Raw genomic sequence first — 6,432 nt, forward strand, 5'->3', positions numbered from 1 at the left:
AGACACATAAAATACCCATCATATCTGGCCCTGTGCCCTATCTGAATCATGGCATTGAACGCTTTAGCAGGATTCTTTCTCTTCAAAACTGGCTACGTGATTATTGCAAGCCAATGGGTGTAACTTTTTTTGACAATTTCGATACCTTTTGGAAACAAAAGGAGGATGGGATCCACCCAAATGATTTGGGTTCCTGGATCCTTTCACATAATTTTAAGGCTGGGTCTCAAGCCCAGCTTAGTTAGTCCCTACCATTGTGTCACTGAGTCATCATAATGCTTTAGCAAATGTACATTATACCAGGGGCATTGGAAGACACAATGTAAGTAACTTAATTTATGTCCCTCTAACTGCCCTGAATGCCTCTGCTGATCCTACAGCTATTCTATGCAGCAATTGTGTGCTTATGAACCATATTTATGCTGTTAGCACTGAGGCCGTGTGCCCTAGTAGGAAGTCCACTGTGTGCAGCTCACTCTGCACTAACATAAATAACATGAGAATATCTACTTCTGCTAAGCTTCCCAGTAAAGCAATGAAAACAAGCAAGCATCCCAGAAAAGTGCTCAAAATAACCCAAGTTAACAAATGAAACAAGGTTCATTAAATTAATAACTTGCGAGTAACAGATGACATTCATATTTTGACTATCTCTGAAACTCACTTAGACTATAACCTTTATGATACAGTGGTAGCAATACAAGGTTATAACATATACAGAAATGCCAGTGGTGGAGGTGTTGCTGTTTATATTCAGAACCACATTCCTGTAAAGATTAGAGAGGATCTCATGTTAAATACTGTTGAAGTAATATGGCTTCAGGTTATTATGCCTCACCTAAAGCCCATTATTGTGGGAAGCTGTTATAGACCACCAATTGCTAGCAGTCAGTATCTGGATAATGTGTGAAATTCTTGATAGTGTGTGTGATATCAACAGAGAGGTATATTTTCTGGGTGATTTAAATATTGACTGGCTTTCATCAAGCTGCCCACTCAAGAAAAACCTTCAAACTGTAACCAGTGCCTGCAACCTGGTTCAGGTTATCAGTCAACCTACAGTACTCGGGTAGTTACAAACAGCACCGGAATGAAATCATCAACATGTATTGATCAAATCTCTACTAATGCTGCAGAAATGTGCTTGAAAGCAGTATCCATATCCATCGGATGTAGTGATCACAGTATAGTAGCCTTATCTAGGAAAGTGTATAAGAGGTCATACTATAAGTTTTGTAGTGATTCCTATGTTGTTGATGTAAAGAATATTTGTTGGTCTGTGGTGTGTAATGAGACGTTGCACTTGAAATTGCTTATCCAAGTAACTAATAAGCATGCACTTATGAAGCGAGTTACTAATAAGCATGGATTTAACAAACCTGTTAAATCCACATGAATTGATGAGGAATTGAAAAATTGTATGGTTGAGAGGGATGAGGCCTAAGGAATGGCAAATAAGTCTGGCTGAACAACCGATTGGCAAATTTACTGCAAATTGAGAAATCATGTGACTAAACTGAATAAAAAGAAGAAGAAACTACACTATGGAACAAAGATAAATGACATAAAGAATGACAGTAAAAAGCTTTGGAGCACTTTCAATTACATTTTGGGAAAAAAGGCAAACTCAGCTCCATCATTCATTGAATCAGATGGCTCATTCATCACAAAACCGATTGATATTGCCAACTACTTTAATGATTTTTTTCATTGGCAAGATTAGCAAACTTAGGCATGACATGCCAGCAACAAGCGCTGACACTTCACATCAAAGTAATTAAGAAAGACAAGAATTGTAATTTTGAGTTCTGTAAAGTCAGTGTGGAAGAGGTGAAAAAATTATTGTTGTCTATCAACAATGACAAGCAACCGGGGTCTGACAACTTTAATGGAAAATTACTGAGGATAATAGCCACTCCTATTTGCCTTAACTTCAATTTAAGACTACTAGAAAGTGTGTCCCCTCAGGCCTGGAGGGAAGCAAAAGTAATTCCACTACCTAAGAATAGTAACGCTCCCTTAACTGGCTCAAATAGCCGAACAATCCGATTGTTACCAACCCTTAGTAAAGGTAGAATCAGGAATTCCCCAGGGCAGCTGTCTAGGCCCTAACCTTTTTCAATCTTTACTAACGACATGCCACTGGCTTTGAGTAAATCCAGTGTGTCAAACCATTCACTAAACCCTAAACCTCAACTAAATCTTGTAATAAATAATGTGGAAATTGAGCAAGTTGAGGTGACTATGCTGCTTGGAGTAACCCTGGATTGTAAACTGTCATGGTCAAAACATATTGATACAACAGTAGCTAAGATGGGGAGAAGTCTGTCCATAATAAAGCACTGCTCTAACTTCTTAACAGCACTATCAACAAGGCAGGTCCTACAGGCTTTACTTTTGTCTCACCTGAAAACTGTTCAGTCGTGTGGTCATGTGCCCCAAAGAGGGACTTATGAAAATTGCAATTGGCTCTCGCCCTTGGATGTACACAGAGAGCAAACATTGATAATACAGTTAAGGTCGGAAGTTCACAATACACCTTAGCCAAATACTTGTAAACTCAGTTTTTCCCAATTCCTGAAATTTAATCCTAGTAAAATGTCCCTGTCTTAGGTCAGTTAGGATCACCACTTTATTTTAAGAATGTGAAATGTCAGAATAATAGTAGAGAGAATGACTTATTTCAGCTTTTATTTCTTTCATCACATTCCCAGTGGGTCAGAAGTTTACATACACTCAATTAGTATTTGGTAGCATTGCCTTTAAATTGTTTAACTTGGGTCAAACATTTCGGGTAGCCTTCCACAAGCTTCCCACAATAAGTTGGGTGAATTTTGGCCCATTCCTCCTGACAGAGCTGGTGTAACTGAGTCAGGTTTGTAGGCCTCCTTGCTCGCACACGCTTTTTCAGTTCTGCCCACAAATTTTCTATGGGACTGAAGTCAGGGCTTTGTGATGGCCACTCCAATACCTTGACTTTGTTGTCCTTAAGCCATTTTGTAAAAACTTTGGAAGTATGCTTGGGGTCATTTGTCCATTTTGAAGACCCATTTGCGACCAAGCTTTAACTTCCTGACTGATGTCTTGTGATGTTGCTTCAATAAATCCACATAATTTTCCTGCCTCATGATGCCATCTATTTTGTGAAGTGCACCAGTCCCTCCTGCAGCAAAGCACCCCCACAACATGATACTGCCACCCCCGTGCTTCACGGTTGGGATGGTGTTCTTCAGCTTGCAAGCCTCCCCCTTTTTCCTCCAAACATATCGATGGTCATTATGGCCATACAGTTCTATTTTTGTTTCATCAGACCAGAGGACATTTCTCCAAAAAGTATGATATTTTTCCCCATGTGCAGTTGCAAACCATAGTCTGGCTTTTTATGGCGGTTTTGGAGCAGTGGCTTCTTCCTTGCTGAGTGGCCTTTCAGGTTATGTTGAGATAGGACTCGTTTTACTGTGGATATAGATACTTTTGTACCTGTTTCCTCCAGCATCTTCACACGGTACTTTGCTGTTGTTCTGGGATTGATTTGCACTTTTCGCACTAAAGTACGTTCATCTTTAGGAGACAGAACGCGTCTCCTTCCTGAGCGGTATGACGGCTGCATGGTCCCATGGTGTTTACACTTGCGTACTACTGTTTGTACAGATGAACGTGGTACCTTCAGGCGTTTGGAAATTGCTCCCAAGGATGAACCAGACTTGTGGAGGTCTACAATTTTTTCCTGAGGCCTTGGCTGATTTCTTTTGATTTTCCCATGATGTCAAGCAAAGAGGCACTGAGTTTGAAGGTAGGCCTTGAAATACATCCACAGGTACACCTCCAATTGACTCAAATGATGTCAATTAGCCTATCAGAAGCTTCTAAAACCATTACATAATTTTCTGGAATTTTCCAAGCTATTTAAAGGCACAGTCATCTTAGTGTATGTAAACGTCTGACCCACTGGAATTGTGATACAGTGAATTTTAAGTGAAATAATCTGTCTGTAAACAATTGTTGGAAAAATGACTTGTCTCATGCACAAAGTAGATGTCCTAACCGTCTTTCCAAAACTATAGTTTGTTAACAAGAAATTTGTGGAGTGGTTTAAAAACGAGTTTTAGTGACTCCAACCTAAGTGTATGTAAACTTCCGACTTCAACCGTATATATGTCAATCTCTCCTGGCTCAAAGTGGAGGAGTGGTTGACTTCATCACTACTTGTATTTGTGAGAGGTATTGACATGTTCAAAGCACCGAGCTGTCTGTTTAAACGATTAGCACACAGCTAGACACCCATGCATACCTCACAAGACATGCCATCAGAGGTTTCTTCACAGTCCCCAAGTCCAGAACAGACTATGGGAGGCGCACAGTACTACATAGAGCCATGAATACGTGGAACTCTATTCCACATCAGGTAACTGATGCAAGCAGTAGAATCAGATAAAAAAAAAACAGATAAAAATACACCTTATGAAACAGCAGGGACTGTGAAGCAACACAAACATAGGCGCAGACACATGCATACACACATGATAACATACGCACTATACACACGTACACATGGATTTTGTTTTGTAGATATGTGGTAGTGGAGTAGGGGCCTGAGGGCACACACTTAGTGTGTTGTGAAATCTGTTATGAAGGTATTGTAATGTTTTTAAAATTATATAACTGCCTTAATGTTGCCTGACCCCAGGAAGAGTAGCTGCTACCTTGGCAGAAAATAATGGGGATCCATAATAAATACAAATACAAATACTAGGTGAACATTGCTCTGTTGAGCCAGCTTGAACCATTTAAAACGCTTGGCACTGGCAGCACCAACCCTTTCCAAACCATCACCTGTCTGTGATATATATTATTCACTGGAACACTGAGGCTGTGCCACAAATGGCAACCTACTCCTTTAATTCTGGCCCTGATCAAAAGTAGTACACTATAAACAAAATAGGGTGCCATTTGGGATGTACAATGAGTGAAACAACACAATGCCTGGTTGAATACCTGCCATGTATATGATGTATGTATATTATGGTGTCTGTCAGCTGCCATTCACAATACGGTAGAATTGAGAGCATTTTGGTTACGTGTGGGCATTTACATAGAAAAGGAAATTAGCCACCATAGACATAACTGTAGATACAATATTTATCTCTATGGTGACCACTCCCCCTCTGCTTGTACATGATATAAGGAGGGGTTGACAGACAGGGTTTGAATGAATGATTGATTACTTGATCTTCTTTAATCTAATGTTTGAATTATTTTTTTTAAATCAGCAGGGAATCAACAAGTGTGGACCGTGTTCACTGTCAAATTCAAGTGGAATTGAGTTGTCATGTGAAAGAATGCAGAACAGTGTCTTATTGCTACCTGGCATAGTCTATTTACTATCTGTAGGTTTTGCTAAGCCTCTGTCCTCTTGATCACTGTTAAGCTTGCCTCCCACATAACATGTCCTTCTACGCAGCCGAAAACAGCTCCATATCATACTCCACTGTAAGCGCTGCAGTCAGGAAATGGAGACCTGGTAGTCCAAAGTTGTGTTTGTTGATGTCTTTCTAGCCTGTCATTCACTAGGTGGTAGTAGTGTTTCTGTTTCACACTGTCAATCCAACCTTTAAAGGCTCGTCTGGTGAACTGGGTCAGATAATAGAGAGGAGAGATTGCTACATTTTACTATAGAATTCTTTAGTATACTGTAGAATACTATATTACACACTGTGAAAGCCTACACTTCTATGTCAAAGATAAAACAAAAACACTATAGTAAATACTACACACAAAAAGAAATACTACACTAATGTCCGCAAAAACACTACAGTAAATACTACAGTCAGCAAAAACACTACAGTAAATACTACAGTATATTACAATCTGCAAAAACACTACATGAATTACTATAGTATATACTACAGTTTTCTTTCAGTACAGTATTTATTCTATTCTGTAAATACTACAGTATACTACAGTAAACACTACAGTGAATACTACAGTAAAGACTGCAAAAACACTACATTATATAAATATAGTAATACTGCAGTATTTAGACCATAGTATATTATAGTATTTGTTATATGGGAACCCTGTCAAACTCAATAGAGGACAGATAAACACCAACCAGCTGAACTTTGCCCCAAATCAGTCAGACTGGGGGCGGGGAACAGAGGTGGGTGGGCTTTCATTGATATCCAATAAGGGATAGGAAGAGCTACAGGCAATTCATTTCAATCCCCTTAATAACATGTGTGTACCCTTTACATTGTGTTTAATTGTAAAAGTATTACATATAAAGATTCCAGGTACAAACAGAAATGTCCTCACAACAGAACATTTTTGTCAAGTGATTGTTCGAATTATTTAGCTTCAAATTACTGTCTATTTGAGTCTTTGATGTACACGTTTTAAATACTGTATACGTTTCTTTATCCAGTTGTGAAA

This window comes from Salmo trutta, chromosome 13 (assembly GCF_901001165.1).
Source record: "Salmo trutta chromosome 13, fSalTru1.1, whole genome shotgun sequence".
Lineage (NCBI taxonomy): Eukaryota > Metazoa > Chordata > Actinopteri > Salmoniformes > Salmonidae > Salmo > Salmo trutta.